This window comes from Solanum verrucosum, unplaced genomic scaffold (genome assembly GCF_900185275.1).
Source record: "Solanum verrucosum unplaced genomic scaffold, falcon-dt-bn FXZP01000206.1, whole genome shotgun sequence".
Classification (NCBI taxonomy): Eukaryota; Viridiplantae; Streptophyta; class Magnoliopsida; order Solanales; family Solanaceae; genus Solanum; species Solanum verrucosum.
Window position 1 is genome coordinate 1,308,319 of NW_026020104.1, and position 20,059 is coordinate 1,328,377.

Consider the following 20,059-nt stretch of genomic DNA (forward strand, 5'->3'; position numbering starts at 1 on the left):
AAGAAAGTGCGGCACCGCCAATGAAAATTGTCTTTTATCAATAGTATGCTTAGTCATAAGATTAAGACGTTTTTTTTATTATGAAAAATCAAAAAGGTATTACTCCCTTCGTTCTCATTTATATTCACCAAATGAATTTCTATTTTATCATTTATATTCACCAAATTTAAAGTGATAATAAATTTTATATTGGTGAGAATAATAAATTTTAAAAGTAATGATGTGATTATAAATTTTATTTACATATGAAACAAATGGTTAGTAGATATAAATGTGGGGTTGTTTTAACAAAACATAAACTCATGGATCACTTATTGTATTAAAATATCTCAAATCATGATATTCCATATCATGGTTTTTGGAGAATATGGTATCACCTCTCATGATATGGAATCATGAGATGGAATCAGCGTAAAATCGTATGTCCAAACGCTGATTCCATCTCACGACACCATATCGTGATATGGTATCGCATGGCCAAACGCCTACTAAATCTTTTTTAAACCAACATAATTACTCCCTTAGTTTGTATATGTGAAAATAATTTATTTTTTAAAATTTATTATTTTTATCTAAATAATTAAAGGTTAAGAGTATAAAAAAGTTAAAGTTAATTCTTTGAATTGTTACTTATGTCATGAAAATTGACCACTAAAATTACTATTTTTTCTCTCATTTTTCATTTATCATAGTTTAAAAAAATTATCTTCATATTTTTTTAACTTCTACTTTTAGGACTCATTCAAACATAAGAATTATTTCTTAAAAAAATGATAATTTTTCACTTAATTTAAAAATTGATGTTTGATAATGAAAATTTGTATGCAACTTTTTCAACTCGAACATATTTTTCAAATCTAGAAAACATGTTAGTATAATATGATTTTTCAATTCACTTTTCATTTTTAAAATTGTATTTAAGTACATTCAAACATGAATATCATTTCGAATATTTTGTTTTGCAAAAATAAAACTTGACTCTATGTTCAACTATAATTCCGTTTATTTCAAATATAGTAAAAAAATATATGTTTGAATTCTAGAGCCAAATGCCAAATCTTTCTATATATAAAAGGAGAAGAAAAAATGACACATGTCAACACCATAAATTTTTAGTATTTTAAATAATTAATAATCAATAATAATTAAATAAATAAATATAGACATATGTCAATAATTAGAATTAGAACGACACATGTCAGCACCACAAAAAATAGGATTTTTAAATAATTAAAATTATTAATTACATGTAATAGGATTAAATAATAAAATCCAACTTTTTGTAATTATCTTAAATTCGAAATTAAAATATTAAATTTATTTATTAAAAGATTACTTAAAATTAACGTGATATAATCATTTTATAATTTTCAAAATTTATATAAGATAATAACTAAAAAATTTAACTATCTAAATCTGAAAAACAAAAAATAAACATTGCAGAACATGAGTGTGATTATTAATTTTAAATTTTTTTAAAAAAAAAATTGCTCCACGTTAGTCAGTGGATAATTTTAAGGAACAATTCAATTAGTGGATAATTTAAAGGAATAATTTCAAATTTTAAATTATTATAAAATAAAAATTACAAACTTAACTAATAATAATAATAATAATAATATTAATATTTTTTCAGAAATGTTCCAAATGACAGTCACACATAAAAAAAATTCCCAGTATCAATTTTCAAAATAAAATTCCCCCAGAAAAATTTGAAAATATTAAAAATATACAAAACCTATATTTTTTTTATTTTTTTTAATTTGAATTGATCCTAATCCTTATCTAATTGATGATTTTTGAATTTCAAATTGATGACAACTTCTTATCAACGATTTATTAACTTCTCATAATGAATGACTTCTTACTGCATTACAATTATCCTATAAATAAACTTACCCCGATTCTTCTAAACCAACCCCACCCACTTCTTCTCCTTTTGTTCTATTTTTTTTCCCCATTAATCAACAGGGAAAGAAATACTTTGGGATGCATACACTTACTTTGTTTTCGTTGTCTTCTTGAATTTATTTTTCATATTGAAAATATCTATGATAGTTCAAATTATGAGTTTTTTGATATAATATAGTATCATGATTATCTATATATGATTAGTTTTCTCTTATATATATATATATATATCAAAGTACGACACATCCAAGGAGGGATCAATCCTCCATTAGTGAAGGAGATTTTCTATATATGTCAATATCCAATCAAAGAGTACAATTCTATATATGTCAATATCCAATCCAAGAATACAATAGTGGTACAATTATTGGTTTGATGAAACTAACGGTAATTTATGCTTCTTTGAAAGAATTCTTTTCACGAAAAACTTACTTTTTATATTACAAATATTTTGAAATTCTAAAATGTTATGTTTCAGATGGGGTGTTATTAGCAATGAAGAAGATAAAACAAGGATGTTGATGTCGGGGCCATAAATTCTATGTCAGGAAAGGAAAAAATTAAATATATACTAGGAGAAATATTTATATAAAATAATTTAGTAAGGAAATACTTAAATTAAAATTAGAAAAGAACAAAAAAATATTAGTAACTAAGTAATAAACAAAATTAATTTAAAATCTGGAATTAAAAATTTAAAACAATTTAAATCTTAAAATCTATTTAAAGGAGAAGAATACTTATGCACGATGGAGTTTTTTAAAACATAATTCATATTCAATTAACAAAGTTAATTTATAATCTGTAATTTAAAATATTTTAAATCTGAAAATCTTTTTAAATTTGAAAATATTTTCATTTTAAATAACAGAAAAAGAAGAAGATAACTTTACCCTTTAAAAAAAAAAAAATCTTCCCACGTTTTAAAAAATAAGACGAATCTCTTCTTCTTATCCTCTTATATATTTTTGTATCTATTGTTTTTAATTTTTATCGATTTTTAATTATTATATTATACCATCAGATTTTTGCTCGATGTTGAGATAAAGAAAAAATAGGAGTAAGTGGCACATGAAAGTGAAAAACATCCTTTAAGTTTATGTATCATGGTGAAAAATTTAGAGAATTAGAAAAATAAATGTAAGTTTTGATTCATTTGATATTTGGTATATTAGAAAGATAAAGTATAATGAATATTTTATTTAAGTTGAATATCTGAATAAAATAAGTATAATGTCTCTGATTATGATCCGTTAGTATAAGTTGAAGTTGTTACAAAAAATAATAGTATTGCATCGATTTGGCCAAGAATGACGTTCATATTATTATTATTATTATTTTCAGTTTTCTGAGTGAAAGTTGGAAGGCTTAAATAAAAAGATTTTTCAATTAAATTTGTGTTTGTTTAAGAGTATTATACCAATTATCATTAAAATAAAAAAATAAATATTAAATATTAATTAAAAATCTACATGCATATGCATCACAAAAAACCACGTGTCATTTTTAGGATAAAATTATTTGTCATTGTAATTTTAAGTTATTGGTATTATTATTAAGTGCATAATACGTTTTATTAGTTATTTTTAAGTGTAAAATTATCACATTTTAAATTATCCGCGCAACGCGCGGGCACGTATACTAGTAATAATAATCATAACCATGTTTTCTATGCTCATAACCCCTTAATTTTTAATGTGCAATTTTCATAACAACTATTTCACTATTTTTTTTTTATAAGTTTTATATATAGTATTAATTGTATTTGTGTTAAAGTTCATTTTACTAAAATAGTCTTATCAATTATATTTTGAAATTTTAAATTTGACTATTGATACCTATGTAGATGATAAAAATGATAATTTTTAAAAATATTTTTGTTAAAATAAATAAGTAAAAAAAATAAATTATTTTTTCATATACACCAGTAATTAAATTAATTTCAAAATAGATTTAGGGAAAAAAACAGAAAATAAGAAAAAAAAAAAAAAAAAGGAAAGAGAAGGGCATGAAAGAGAAATCAAAGGCATGGAAGAAAAATAGAACACGAATTTCTAGATTAGAATATACCTAATAAAATAATACCCTCATACAACTTGTACTAGTTGTACCTCATACATTTTAAAATTTTCCCTAAAACTTCTACAAAAAGAAAATAGCCAAATGCTCGGTGTTTGGATTTACTTTTTTTATTTTTAAGGATTATAAGCTAAAAGATAAAAATCACAAGTGAGAGATACCCATTTTTTTGGCTTTGGACTTTTTCTTACTTTTTGTATTTGCTAAACACTTTTAATTTAAAACTAAAACAAAATCTTAAAAGTCAAAAGACATTTAAAATAGGGAAAATGATCTAAAATATATTCGAACTTTGACTGAAATTGTTGTAACAATCCCAAATTGTGGGCAGGACCTATTACCCCATACTATTTAATAGGTGCATTTTAAAGATATATAAGTGTCCAGCTGGACAAGTTAGTATTTATAATTATGCAATATTTATGATGTCCACGTGGGCACCTATATATCTTTAAAATACATTATTAAATAGTGCAGGGGTAATAGATCCTGCCCAAAGTTTGGGATTGCTACAACAATTTCGATCAAAGTTCAGATATATTTTGAACTCTTTCCTTTAAAATATGTCAATTCAGTCATCCATTTATTCACTTGTTTTCAACTACACATCAATACTTCATGAAATTTTTATCACCCTCAAGTTATTTGAAAGTGGAATTAATTCAACCCTAAATAAAAAAGCATGGTTAGTTATGTCTGGTGGTAATTTACACACACTTAATATGTGTGTATTTATTAGTTAATAATTTTTAATTAATTTTTTTCTTCTTATTTGGTTGCCTTTCTTCCTCATCCAAGGCAACACTCTCTCAAAGCAAAATCTCTCACAATAATAACAATACTCACTTATTCTTCTGAATATCATCTACAATATGAATAGTTTGCTCAACCTATCCGTCGGTCTGCATATGGAACGTTGTACTAAGATCTACACGGGTCTCTAAACCCTTCTGAAAGGAATTCCAGAAATGAGAAGTTAACCCAGTACCGTTATTGAAATGACCCAAAAGGTTCTTAAAAATGTGCTTCGGAAGTTACCGGAAACTTGTTTAGCTATATCAAAAAAAAAATCCGTTTCGTTTTTCGAAAATCCGACTTCATATTCTTGTTTAGGGGGTCAAATTGAGTGGGAAATGGGTCTAACCCAAATTTTAGAGCAACCGTATCAAAATCCGAAATTTCCAAGTGAAGCCTTTTTCGAGGGTCTACTTTGGAGGGTCATATCTCCTAACACACAAATAATTGGGTGGCCCATAACATATCCATGTAAAGCCCTTGGAGTTAGCTACCTAACGCACTTCATTTCACCTCATTCGGAGTTCGGACGAAGAAGTTATGCCCATTTTCGTAAAATCTGTCCGGCAGGAAATGCAATTTCCAGTGAGCGTTTTTACTGTTCACCCGCCTCATTTTTTTTTCTAAGTGTTGGACCATTTTTCCAAAGGGCATATGTTATTTCCTATATACCATTAGTTCAATTCCCATCTCTAAAACATTTCCCAAAACACCTCTCCCATACTTAGACACATTTTCTCTCAAGTTCTCTCAAGAACCCTAATCCAAAACCTTCCTCAAGATTGAAGAGACTCTTGCTCCAAGTTCCAAGCTTCCATTGAAGACACTCTCAAGACCTTCATAAGAACTCAAGGTATGTGGTGTTGAACTCATGGGTCCTTCCACCCATAGTGCCTAGACTCTATTCTACTCACTAATTCATGGTTTAAGTTAAGATTCATAAATTAGTCTTGTTCTTTGTAATAATTTCCTGCACATTGAATTTTAAACATGAAAAGTGATTGTTTTGAGCATGTTGTGACTCTAGAACTTGAATCTAAAATTGGAATGGATGTGGAGACTTTCATGTGGTATTGTGGGTGTTAAAAGGTGTTGTTGTAGGTTGTTCACTGGTTTGGCTACATAATTACTACCCTATTTTCCATGCTCTTTGATTCCATTACATGCCTTCAAGCTGTTTGACAAAATGTCCAACTATGGAGAATTGATGAATCGATGCTTTAAAGCTTGAGTTATGAGATGTATGGCAATCCAGAGATGTGTTGATGACAAACTAAGCTTGTGTATATGTTCATTCCATACGTGAGATTGCATTAGAGCCTAATGGGAATTTCCTATATAAAGTGTTGCATGACCATGCCCGGTCCGGGGGAAAAGAACCGGACAACCATGTGAGAGGTTTATATCTCACCACCTAGGATGCTTGGGGTGTGACCAACATCAACCATGTGAGAGGTTTATATCTCACCACCTAGGATGCTTGGGGTGTGACCAACATCAACTATGTGAGGGGTTTATACCTTGCCACTAGGTGTCCGGGTGTGAACGGCATCCCCCATCCTAAGTTGGGGTTATAGATTGGTTGGATCATGCATACACATATGATATCTACTATTAGTATAGATTTACTTAAACATGTTTTGACTTCACTTTGATCATGCATCCTCATATTGTTATTCATAATGCCTATGAAACTATTTCTTGTATTTCGATTGTGTCCTTGTCTATTGTTGTGTTGCACCTCGCATACTTAGTACATTCCAAGTACTAACGCATATTTTTCCTACATGATGTCACCATGTAGGGACCGGAACTACTCTTGATCCTTCTCTCCATTCACGTGGCTAGTACGATGCTTATCCGAGTTTGTTGGTGAGTCCTCAATGATTCGAGGGCTATGTTATGTTTCCTACTCCTATGTTTTGAGACTTTAGCTTGCAATTGTATTTTGACTATGAGGGGAGCCGGTAGTATGTCATGGCCCCCATCCTATCTATGTATGTAGAGGTGTGCGTTGGACAAGTATTTTGTAAATGAGCTTGACTCTTGTTCTATGATGTCTATTTGAAATGGTTTTCCCTTAGTCCCTATTTCCCGTTAATTAATGTTGATTGTACTTCCGCGACCGATGAAGTGTGATGACAAGTTTGAGAGGCTTGTTTGGGGTTCCTTCGGGTTCCTCATTCGCCATGTCACGTCTAGGCCCTAGGCTTGGGTCGTGACAGTTATCAAATGGACAAAGGAACCCTATAAAGCTTGATTATCTCTCGGATATACAGTCTAGCATGACCTTCGGTGGTATCTGAAGTCTTAATTGGTAAGAAGTGAACCGACTTAGTTATCATATCTACAATCATCCAAATGGAGTCATGTTGTTTGTGGGTATGAGGTAGACCTCTTATGAAATCTAAATTAATTTCTACATAGGAATGCTTATATCTTGAGCCTTACCATCATGCCTTTGATGTTTAACCTTCACTTGCTGATAGTTGGAACACTTTGCTACAAAATCAACAATGTCTTTTTTGATACCGCTCCACAAGAATACTTCTCTCAAATCATGGTACATTTTAGTGGAACCGAGATAAATGGAGTATCTGAAATTATGAGCTTTTGTCAAAATTCATTCTTTCAACCCATCTATATCTGGAACACATAATCTATCTTGATATCGGAGAATCTCATTTTCCCCAAGAGAGAAAACTTCAACTTTCTGCTTGTGAACTGCATCTTTCACTATCTTGATTGTCCATAACTTCAATCACGAATGAAGACTCAGAACCATTCTGCATAATCACACCACCCTGATCGGTCTCTATGAGATGAACTTCCAAACTTGTAAGTCTATGCATCTCCCTCACAATCTCTTTCTTACCTTCCTTCTAATATGAGCAACACTTCTCAATGTTAACCTACTAAGAGAATCAACAACAATATTTTCCTTACTTGGGTGGTAGAGCACACTCATATCATAATCCTTGAAGAGCTCAAGCCCCCTCCTCTGACGAAGATTTAGTTCCTCATAACCGAAAACATATAGTAGACTCTTGTGATCCGTGAAGACATCCACATGCACACCATTAAGGTAATGACACCAAAATTTTAAAACAAACACTACCGCATTCTAGAAGATTGTTTTTACACTTTTGAGTAAAGATTTAGAAATTGTGAGATTTTTAGCTTAAATTTCAGCATTTGGGAATTGCAGATCGTTGTCAAATCAGATGGAAAAGTTCGTTGGTAACGATTTCTTGTTTTTCACTATGCTTGGCGAAAATCCCTATTCTTGGAGGAGTGATTATGTAGTTGAATGCACGAATTAGCTAATGAGTATTGTTAGTAACTAATTTTATTGTTGTTTTGAAGTGAGTTCAATTAATTGTTCTTGTTTTAAATGAAGAATTGTAGTTGCAAATTCAATTCTATCTCAGTACTCTAAACTTGCTTGAGAAAGAGGTATTAGAGTCGAACTATTAGTTGATGATTGTATTAATTGCATCTTTAAGAATCTAGCTTGAAAAAGTGGGTTTGATTGCATTCTTACAAATTGAGCTTGAAAAAGTGGATTAATTAAGGAATTTGGTTATTCAATTGTGTTTTGCTTGGTGAGGTTCAAAAGAACTCACTTGATTCGCAATAGTTGATTGAGAAATGGCTATTGCATTCAAAACCTAGCTTACCCACCAAGATTCAATATGTTTGAGTAACTAGTAATCACACATTACACAATATTATCATTCAACTCATCACACTCCCAAGGAACTCTCTCTATTTGTTTACTTCGCATTTTAGTAGTCATAAGTTGGTTACCCAATTTACCCCCCATTTGATATTGATTATTGAAACTTTGTGATTTATTGTAATGTTGTGAAACCTCTACTTCTACAAACGATTAGGACACAATTTCACTTCTTAATCGAATTTGTTACTGTATCACTCCCTGTGGGATCGACCCTAACTCTTAGTTGGGTTTATACTTGTTAGCGACCGACTACACTTAGAATTTGATGAAGTGTAGTTGAGCGTTATCAAAAATGGTGCCGCTGCCGGGGAATGGTATTTAGAATTCTTTTCTTGAAGTTTAGTCGTGAACTGATTTTGTTGTAGTCGAATTATCTTATTTGCGTTCTTTGTTAGCTGCTCTAAAGCAGGTGAAGAGATGAGTGTAAATGGGAGCAATACCAGCCAACTTGGAAACAATGTTGACATCGGGAATTTGCATGATGTCAATGAGGATTAGTTGGGAAGTGCGGGTGCTATCTGATTGCCTCTGACTGTGGGCAATGTGGTGTTCCATGTGACTAGCACGATGTTGCAGCTGTTGCAATTAAAAGGTCTCTTTGGAGGACTTGCTCACGAGGACCCCCATTACCACATAAGAAACTTTATGGATGTGTGTGGTCCGTTCTCTTTCAAGGACATCACACAAGAGTCAGTCTGACTTCGTTTGTTTCCCTTTTCTCTAATGGGGGAAGCAACAAAGTGGTTGACCGAACTAACAAGGGATTCAATCACTTCTTGGGAGGAGCTCACCGATGCGTTCTACAAAAGGTTTTTACCTCCTTCAAAGATGGTAAAGTTAAGGGATAGTATTCAGAACTTCAAGCGTATTGATGGCGAGCCTATCCATGAGACATGGTTGAGGTTCCAAAAGTTGTTGTTTCGATGTCCAACTCATGGGCTATCGGACAATGTGTTATTGCAATTTTTTTACTGGAGTCTTGACATGATCAACAAAGGTGCGGCAGGCCAACTCATTCGAGGAAGAATCACGAGGCAACCGTTTGACATAGCATCAGCCCTTCTCGATGAGATGGCAAAAATTAATTGTGCATGGTACACTAAAGAGGATCAGGTGTCTTCTGTTATACCCCATTTTAACCGAAGTCAAATTAGTGTACAACATATTGGTGATTTGTAAATTAATTAACTTAAGAAGTTGCCACCTAACTATTAAAGGGTGAGTTAAGACACCTAAATTTTTTAATTGACTTCATTTTAAGGTATTCTAACCAATTAGAGATTCTAAGGTAAGGGTTCAATTAATCCTAAAGGGAAGGAGTAAGGCATCCTTTAGATCTATATTAAAATGGTTAACCGATCAAACTTAAATAAATTTAAAAGGTCTTAAAGGTGGTAAAAGAAAGATGGATATTTTATAAATAAAATGAGCTAATGTAGAAAGTATATATGATATAGTAGTATAAAAAAATAATGTAGATGATTGTAGAAAATTTGACGTTTAGGGAAAACAATAGGTAATTTTTTAAGATAGAAAAAAAGCATTCAATAAGAGGGCATAAAGGGACTGTTTATTAAAAAATGTCTTTGCATTAGAAAGACGTCACTTGTTAAGATCAATTTTTTTAATTGTGGAAAAGTTAATTTTTTTTTTGCACAAATTCAAACCGATTGACTTTTGATTCAAAAATATATTTGTGAAAAAAAATGAGGACTTCGTTAGGTCTAAAAAAGTAATTTATTTTAAGTGAAAACAACTTATTTTATCTTCTTAAAGAATCTCAAACAACTTATTTGATCTTCTTAAAGAATCTCAAACAACTCAATGTGTTTCTAAGTATCTAAACCCAAGAATAAGTAAATCTCCAAACTTGAAATAAACCCCAAAACACAAACATAAACAATTAGTCACAAAGAGTTAAATAAGAGTAAATGACAAAATGAGACTAATAATAATAATAATAATAATAATAGAGTAAAATGTCATAGGCGTTCCCCAAGCAATTCTTGCTTGTTTTTTCCTTGTTGTCAGACACATTTAAAGGAGATGTAATTGGAGGATATTATGCGGGTATGGGGAGTCTTGCATTAAGAATCCATATGTTGCTCCAAAATGTTCATGCACACAAAAGATAAAGAATAGGAATTAGCACAAGTACAATAGTTCCGTAAAAATAAACAAGATAAATAGAATAATTGTTATATCAAATTTCTTTTTCAGAAAAAATATTTCGTTGATCAAGGTATGGACTCAAACATTAGCAAATAAAAATAGACAAATCCACATATACTTGTGTATATGAACAACCTACATGGTATAATCTTACATGGACCAAATAATACTCAATCACATAACATGAAAATAAGAAAATAACTTTAACCAAACTAACTGTAATTTCCTAATAATCAGAATCATGTGAAGACCACCCAAATCAACTAACAAGGTGGATCGCAAATGCTAGAAAACTGAAAATAATAGAGTAAGTTGGATATGATACTTTAAATACATGGTGTCTCTATTTCTTAGATAAGGAGTCTTCAAGAGTCTACACTCTTCATGCTTAACTGATAAAACTTAAAAGAGTATTATCATACTTAACATGTAAACTTATACGAGATAAAAATACCACAACAAGTTTGACAAATTTGAGCTTGAATCATACATAATGCTTGCTGTCCACAAAGGTTTAAAACGAATTTCTTATCCATTTTTATCTTTTTTGAGTCATTAGCTTTAAGCTACATAAAATTATTTCTAACATTAGAATACAACCAGCCGGTCAATAAAGAAAGTGAGCTCCTATAAAAGCTTAAACATCTCAAAGCACACCAGAATTTGCAGCAATCCCACTAAGCCTCATTTCAGATTTGTGATAGTCAAGAAAAGACTTAAAAGAAAAATACAACTCAAACAAGCATAATAAACTAATTAGAACATGAGATGTTTGATAGAAATATTTCACTTCTAAGCATGCTTGAATACACACATACAAAAACATATTACATGAACAGACAGAAAAAATGATTACCTATTTAACAAAGAAGAACAAAAGCACATAAAAGTTATGTTATTACCTTCCACAGGGTAGTGAACCGGGGGCTTTGAGGTTTCGGTTCCACAACTCCTTTACGACAATAAAACGAGATTTAAAGCTTGTAAAACTGAATAGAAGAAGAAGAGAATATGGAGATTTTCTAGTTTCCCAGACTTGTCCAAAAATCCCTCCTTAGCTAAATAAAATGAGGGAGTATTTATAGGTGAAAAATTATTTAATTTGAGCGGGATTTTAGAGTCGTTTGAAATTTGAAATCTTGGTCAAAAGTTTTGAAATCGAACATTTGAGAATGGAATTAAGTCAATCTTCACGTGGTTGAGACAGAGAAAGTGTGAGATTTGCCTGTACTTCCGATTTGGATAATCTTGAAGCATGAAATGAGAAAGAGAAGATGGAGACACGTCTGACATTTTCCAAGTTTGCACGAAAGTGGGGATTAAGGCGTCTGGGTGAAAACATTTGAAATTTTTTTGTCTCAAGAGGGATGAGCGCTGGAAAAGTTAGGGGAAAAGATAAGATTTAGTTTGTCTCTAGGGTTTAAGAAAATGGGCCGACTGATTTGGGCTTATTTTAGCCCTATTTTTTAAGAAATGAGCTGAATAGTTGATCTGATTTTCTCATTAAAAGAGGCTGAAATTTGGTCTTGTTTGTGGCTTATTTTTTGGGTGAATTCCCTTCTCAAAATGATTTCTTTGGGCTTCTTTATCTTAATAATTTGACCAATACATATATTAACACACTAAAAATATGACGATAAAATATTTGTAAAAGTAATAATATAGTAAAAATATAACAACACCTAAAAGTAGATTATTAATGACTAGGAAGCACAAAGAAATAAATTAGAGAAGAGGTGGGACAAAATTGGGTGTCAACAGCTTGCCCCTCTTTGATTGAAAAGGATGAAAGAATTTTCGGACAAAGAAGTTGACATACTCACCAATTTTGTCCCGACCAGACAAATACTGCCTTAGAGGGGTTTCAGGTATATTGTTAGACATAGGGGTAGAAGATTAGAAAAAGTCAAGGGACCTATATGAAATGGCTTGAAGATTATGACCGAACTCTAGTTTCGAGTGCCTACATATCTCGGGTTACACGAGAATCAGGTCACGTGTAGTTCGAAAGGTAGAAATTCAGATTGACAATGATTTTATAAATCATCCCAGTGTCAAATAAATGTGATATCGAACTATGTGAAGAAGGAAGTTAAAGAGTTGACGACTCAAAAACAAGCACAATTTAGATTTGAATGGATCTGAATTACCTACATAACCACACATCTCTAGAAATGTAGTTTGAGAGTAGATCTTTAACCTCTTGCTGACGAGCTTAACTCAAACTTCAGCAATTGTCCCAATTCACTGCTTAGATTATGATCCACAAATGGAAGTGTGATGCCACCTTGATCTTGTCGTTTTTCGAAAAGCCACAAGCTAAAAACAATTGTTAATGATAAATAAATATAATCAAATAAGATGAAATAGAGGAAATTTACACTTGTATATCGTGCTTGCAGAAGAATTTTGAATCCACATCAGAGTTTAAAGACGAATTGAATCCCCAAATTGGAGATGAATTGAAGAAAAAATTAAATCCACATTATCGTCACTACACCAAAAGACACTTTTAGTGGCAATTAATTTTCCTTTTAGCGGCAATTTTTATTGTCGCACAAACTTATAGTGGCAATTAAACTAATGCCATTGCATCCAGTGTCGCTAAAGACTTTAGATGCATTTATTTAGAGTGCCGGTAAAGACCCATATTATTGCCGCTAAAAATAAATACTTCTTGCCGCATTTATTTAGTGGCAATTATTAATCACTTATAGTGGCAATTATTATTGCCGGTAAAACTTTCATATGTTGCTGCATTTGTTATTACCAATAAAAATACAATAATTGCCGGTAAAGAAGACCTATTTTAGTGGCAACTATTAGTGAAACTTAAGTTACCATGAATTCACCTTGATTCATATACTTAACTGGAGAATTAATTAAACGATAGTAATAGGAAAATTATCAAACTCAAACATCAACATTTATATAAAATAAGAACAATCAATATATCCACTATCTTGTCTTCGAGTAGTAAGAAAAAATATGAATCCTCAAAATAATAAGAAAGCAGTCAAGTTATCAAAAAAGAGAGAATTTATTCAATAATAGACAAACAAAGAGATTGAACCATTATTTCTTTTCCCCCAGTCAAACTATGGCAGCTTGGATCACGACCAATGTCACAGATGATACGCTGATGACAATTCGAATCAAGACAATTAGTACAATTCCTTTTCACAATCCATGCAATTTCTCATTTTTCTCTATCATCCCGGCCAAATCACTGTAAAAACAATAACTAAAATTAGCAATGAACTTGATTCGATCACGACAAGTAAGAATTATACAGAAAGATATTGGATCACCCTGCAATAGATAAACATATTGGTGATTGAGTTCCACTTAGATTGGCCAGCTCTACACATTATCCAAAACATACACCAGTTTATCTATAAATATCATACTTCTCACCACACATTTTATGAATGAGACAATCCTACTTCTCACCACACATTTCACAAATTTGAATATACAGAAATCATCAATTACTTGTATACACTCTTTTCTGATTTCTAACACTAACAGAATACCTTTCAGAGAAGAAGGAAGCAAAAATGGCAGCAAGCTTATGCTATAAACACAAATTAAAGTGCATACTAATAAATATATACCAGCCTAATCAGACATGAGCTGTTATAAACACAAATTAAAATGTAAGAAATTATCAGTTTCCATGGTGTCTTCAAACCCAAAGTCTAGTGAGCCCAATAATATCTACTGTTAGGCTGTGTTCCACCGATGTTCGTACGTGATTAGTCCACCGATGTTGAACAAGTAAAATAGAGGGAATATATGTTTGTGAATAAAGAAAAGAACTTACACTACTCCGAATAGACTTTCCCTGTTCAGTCTTCTGAGAACCACCAAAGCTCTTATAATACCCATGATAATTTTGTCTAAATTCCTTTACTATGTCTTTTCTTCTATGGCTTTCTTTTGTGTAACTCTATCAAGTTTATGCATTTGCAAAAGAGTTCACTTTCTTTGGTACACCTACAATGTACATATTTTCTGGATAACATATAATTGCAAAAAAAATAACCAAATGAAGAATCAGACATATGGTAAAAGTGATTACCCTACAAGAAGAAAGAACTTGTGGCCAGTAACGACTTGAGTCGTGCTTATATTACTTGTTCATTTCCACTATTGGCATCAGAAACCTAAAAAAATCAATACATTAGATGACAAATTTTTCTTGTGAAGCTAAATTTTAAGAACAAAAATTTCAAACTTTAGAATCTAATAACATGTCTAGTAGTGCTTCCATTGTTTTGAGGCCGGCTTAAGTCAGTGGGAGCATATTTCCACATAACTTGTCTCATCCATGATAATTCTGAAACTAGCTATAGAGAAGAAAACAAAATCTAATTAATATATACATATTTTCTAAGCTATGTTCGTCAAAGCTATATTACGCTAATCAAATCAAACTCAATTTTTGAAAAAGCGAAATCTAAAAGGAGTAAAATTAATGAAAGTAGAGCGTAGTACAATGCACAGAGTACAACTCTCTGAAAACTACATATATTAATCCTTATATATCACAATTTTATAGTCATACACAAAACAACCATATTAGTAAAAGAATGGTTTGAAAAAGAAAATCATAAAATGATTGCATTAAAGCACGGTACAAATTGTTGCATTAGATACCAAGCAAACTGAAATAAGGCAAAGGCAAATACGAAGCAAAATCCTTTACAGATTGAGCTTATCACAACACGCCATGCACAAAGTACAACTCTATCTCAACAAACTACAACTTCACTGCAAGAATGCAATTCTCATATATGGAAATTTCATCGCTCATACACGAAACATTCACCATCATCCAATCACATTCAAAACAAAACAAAAAAAAGAATGTGGCATACCTTGAGGAGGTGGCAAAGGGTTAGAAAATTGATGGCAGATGAAGAAGACGAAGATGAAAACGATGAAGTCAAAGACGGAGAAGATGAAGCTTCAGAGAAATTGCTTCAAATGAAGAGGTCGACAAAGAGATGAGCCTTTTGGAATTTGGGGATTTTGGAGATGAATGGGTTTAGCTATAGACCGTAGAGAATTTGGGGATTTTAGAATAAAAAGTATTTTTTTAATGAAATGGTCTATTAAATATTTTAAGTAATTGTCATTAATGGGTCAAGTTTTACCGACTAAAGGTCAATTGCCGCTAATAATTGATTGTAAAACATAATTTAGCGGCATTTATATTATTGTCATTAAATAATTGCCACTAAAAGTAATTTTTGTGGTAGTGCATCGACTTGAATGAAATCTAAAATTTGTATCCACATTGATTTAGAAACACTATGATGTCCACAAAATCCATGATGTAGAAATATAAATCCACGTCCACGTCCACAAAATTCATAGTGCAAAAATATAAATCCACATCCACGTCCACAAATTCTGAAAAGATAAATCCACACCACTACCACAAATTGTAAAATGGTAAATCCACATCCACGTCCACAAACTTCAAAAATGTAAATCCACATCCACGCCCATGTCCACAAACTTTATAAAGATAAATCCACATCCACAAGCTGTAAAAAAAATAAATCCTCATCCACGTCCACAAACTGTAAAAATATAAATCCACGTCCATATCCACAAGACTTTAAAAAGTTAAATCCACATTCACAAATTGCAAAAATGTAAATCCACATCCACGTCCACGTCCACAAATTCTATAAAGATAAATCCACATCCACAAACCGTAAAAAGATAAATCCATGTCCACATCCACAGACTCTTAAAATATAAATTCACATCCACGTCTACAATTTGTAAAAAGATAAATCCACGTCCACGAAATTTACAGAGCCAAAAGTAAATCCACGTCCACTTCCACATCTGCCAAATCCATGGTGCAAAAAACATAAATCCACTTCCACAAATTCTTAACGCTTAAAAGTATATCTACATCCATGTCCACATAATAAAAGTAAATTCACTTCCACCTCGACCAAATCCACTTCACCAAACTCTTAGTACTAAAGGAGATATCCACATCCACATTCAAAAAACTAATAAATCCACGTCCACATCATAAAATTCATAGTGCAAAAATTTTAATTCCACGTCCACTTTCACAAATTGTGAGGTAAAAAGATAAATTAAAATCCATGTTCGCAAAATTCATAATGTAGAAGTAAATCCACATCCATAAGATCCATAGTGTGAAGAAATATAACTACACATCCACTATCATATCCACAAAATACTTGATGTAAAAATATAAACTCATATCCACTTCCAATGAATTTTAAATCCAAGAGACACATACGTGCTCGTAAATTCACATCCATGTTGATATATATTTTAAAAATTCAACATCCACATCCACAAATATTTGATGAAGAAATATAATCTCATGCCCACGTCCTCTTATAAAGAAGGCTAAGCCCATATATATGACCACATTCATATCAAATTTGAAGGAGATTAAATTTATGTCCACGATCCGTTAGAAAATGCCATAAGCTAAAAACACGTGTTAGCGGTAAAAAATCATAAATAGTTGAATTTGAAAGAAATTATACTCACAACCTTTTATTGAGAAGATAACTCCATATCCATATCCATATCCACATTCAAATTGAAGAGTTGAATAAATCTATGTTCAGAGCAAATCATAATATACGCTTGAGAATCAATGTCCACCATTATAATTTGAATGTATGCCAAGTATATGTCATCATTTTCCTTAAAGGAGAAGTTAAATGCCCCATCACGTCCACAATATGCATATCTATTCAAAACTATCTCATCAAAGAAAAATTGTGAGTTTAAAAGAAAACTGGTTGACTTGTGCTTTTGGGGGTAACTTGTTCCTTGAGTGGATTCTTGTCTTGACGCGTCCAAACTTTGATATCCCACTGAATACTTATCATTAGCCAAGGAGTTTCAGTAGTAAGTAATATAAAAGTCTAAATTTGAAAGATTTAGACGACTTTAAAAAATGTTTGAAAGGTTTAAAGGAATCAAATGATTTTGAAAACTCCAATGAAATTATGGTTGAACTCAATTTCAAATCATGAAATGCCAAAAATATCAAAGTTTTTTTCTACGAAATTGCCCTAGTTTCATGTACTGAGGATAGTTGATTGATATAGAAAAGCAAAGAATGCTTTAAAGACTAAAGAGAAAAATAAAGTCGACTCGAGAGAATTTTCCCTATTTTTTGAGTTCTAGAGGCGCTTGATTTTAAACATTTGAAAATAAGATATTATAATAAAACTTTAGAAGTAACTTGAGCAATTTTAAACAAAATTATGCCTCAATCTTTCATATTAGGACACTTGGATTTGAAAAAACGAAAAGAAATTGATAGAGAAACTAAGACGCTAAAAATAAATTAAGAGCCGAATCCTCCTCGGATTGCCTACGTATCCAACATGAATCAGGCCAGACGTAGTTCATAAAATATAAAATATGAGAAACTTTTAAAAATAAAGGGGTCGAACCCGATGTGGGTTGCCTACGTATCCAAAAGGAAATCAGGCCGCGCGTAGTTCATGCATACAAAATAAGGACTTTGATGGATTTTAAAATAAAGAGACTGAACCCGATGTGGGCAGCCTACGTATCCGAAAAGAAGTCAGGTCAGTCATAGTTCTTTACAAGAAAGGAAATATTAATATAAAGGCTGTAACAAAATATAGAGGCAAATCATGACAGAAAAAAGGGTCTAACTCATGCCTTCAACCTTTTACAAAAAAAATATAACTTAAACTACTGAAACTCCCAGCGAATCGGGGCTGAGATGCAACTCCAATTCTTCTTATCAGATTCATGTTCAACAATCCGCACAGTCGGTGTTTCAGCAATATCTTTAATTGCCACATCGTGATCACCTTCATCTTCCAAGAACAAAGTCTTAATCCCATCGACAATATCATCATAAGTAATCTCAGCAAACATGTCTGGAGTTTTTGAGATGACAAGTTTTGAAAAACTTTGATCAATGGTAGGAATGGGTTTTGGCAAGAAAACCCTCTTTCCTTTTTTCTCACGTGCTTCCTTAACTTCCTCCTCAGTTGGTTCATATCACAAACCAAATGTAAACTGATTTTTAGGTAGGGACACATGCTCGACCCTTCCATTCAATGTCTTTCCTAACCTAAGTCCATGTTGGTATCCATTTCTCAACATCTCCTTTGCAACCATGATTGCGGCACATGACATTTTTTGATTCCTCGACTTGGCTTTCTTCACACACACTAGTAACATCAACAATTTCCCATGCATGATATGTCGCTCCATCAAACCCTCCAGTTGCCTCAATGAAAGGGATAGATTGCTCTCGATAGATAGATGTGACACATTCTCCATGTATGCATTAAACTGTTAATCCCATTCAAATTTGACAGTCTGATGCAAAGTAGATGGCACAACTCCAGCCATATGAATCCACGATCATCCCAAAAACATGTTGTATGTCGAAGATATATCAAGCACTTGAAAATCCATGGCAAACTCGACTGACCCAATCAATCCATTCAACTCTATTTCTCCAATTGGACTTCTTTTTACCTCGTCAAAAGCTCGAATATTTATATCACTCATCTTGAGCTCACTGTATTATATCCTAGCTTTTTCAGAGTTGACAAGGGACAAATATTAAGTCCAGAGTCTCCATCAATCAACACTTTAGATACAAACATGTTGCGATATTTAACAGTTATATGTAGTGCTTTGTTGTGAGCACATCCTTCTGGTGGTAGTTCTTCATTATCAAAGCTGATTCGATGACTGTCAATAACGCGCTCCATCATTCCAGCTAACGCCTCACTCGTTGTTTCACTTGGAACATATGCTCCACTCAAAATCTGAAGTAGTGCATTTCTGTGTACTTCTGAAGTCAACAACAAAGAGAGAATTGGAATCTGGGCATTGGTCTTCTTCAAATGATCCACAACTGAGTATTCACTTGCCTTAAATTTTCTTAAAAAATCTTCTACCTCGGCTTCTGTCACAACTCGTTTGGGAGGCACATTGCTCTCTTTATTTTGCCTTAGTTTAGCTAGTTCCTCCAACATATAGCACCGCCCAAACCTTGTTATTCTTGAAGTCTTAGTCTTATCAGGGACCGTCTCCTTTCCTCGACATTCCATCACAGCTTGTTTATAATTCCATGGTACGACCTTAGTATCATACACAAACGACTGACTTGGTGCTCCTAATATCTCAATAGGTGCAAAACCACCTATCGTTATAGCAGGATAAGTAACAACCACAAAAATATAATTTTCTATGCTCTCCACAGGCACTATAAACTTGGTTGGATCATCATCACCCTCATATACTCCAATCATATTCACTGAGGCACCATTATGGTTCGGG